This window comes from Limulus polyphemus, unplaced genomic scaffold (assembly GCF_000517525.1).
Source record: "Limulus polyphemus unplaced genomic scaffold, Limulus_polyphemus-2.1.2 Scaffold1894, whole genome shotgun sequence".
NCBI lineage: Eukaryota > Metazoa > Arthropoda > Merostomata > Xiphosura > Limulidae > Limulus > Limulus polyphemus.
In genome coordinates this window covers 115,957-116,877 of record NW_013667504.1, presented here as the reverse complement: position 1 = coordinate 116,877, position 921 = coordinate 115,957, and positions in this window count along the sequence as shown.

The window sequence follows — 921 nt, the reverse complement described above, 5'->3', positions numbered from 1 at the left end:
ATTTGCTGTGCAATTTGTTTGGGCCTCGTTAATACACTCAGAAAGAGAAGTGTGATAGATTTAGCAGAAACGGTGAATCTTAAAAATAAAAACCAACAATTTTTAAAATTTATTCATTTTTATTCAGTTCAGTACGGGTATGCTTCAACTTACAAATTTCTTAACGCTTATACTTCTCATTTCTTCTCACGTTTCAATCCAGAATAATTTTAAAAACCAGAAAGCTGTTCCAGATTATAACCATAAATTAAAAAAAGAAGAATATCCTACCCTAATAAAGTAAACAAAAGAGGGTTGTTCCTATGAAATAATGAAGATATAAAATAATTCCTTTTTTATCAAAAACCAATGCTGAATGTCGACACTAATTAACCATAAATTACGGGTTCTTTTTTTATTTATCTCGTATTTCTAAATATAAAATTGCACTTCCATATCCCTACGTGAAAATTTAAATATTGCCACGGTAATATTTCCTTCCGATAGAGGTGGTAAGTTATTGTAAAGTAGTAATTACACGACTGACACAGTACTGTGCAAATCAGAACTGTATTACATCCTTCCCACTAGAGTATTTCTCCTATACAGAAGTTGGCAATTTCTTATAATACTCCGTAAACAAAATAGATATTTCTGATCCCACCAGTAAATTAAGACCCTGTGCCAAACTTCTTTGAATGAGTTATAATAAACGTGTACCTGTTGTTGTTTTTTTTCCATTAAACTATAGTGTAAGCTAATAATGGCTGGAGACGGCTTAAATGGGTAATGAAGAAAAACTTTAATATAAGTTTAACATGACAGCAAATGTACAACGTTTCGACAAGGTTTTGTCATCATCAGGTACCTCTAGGTATACAGATACTCTTCGTAAGACATTATTATTAGGCCTAACTACAACTGTTCTTATATATATGCTTT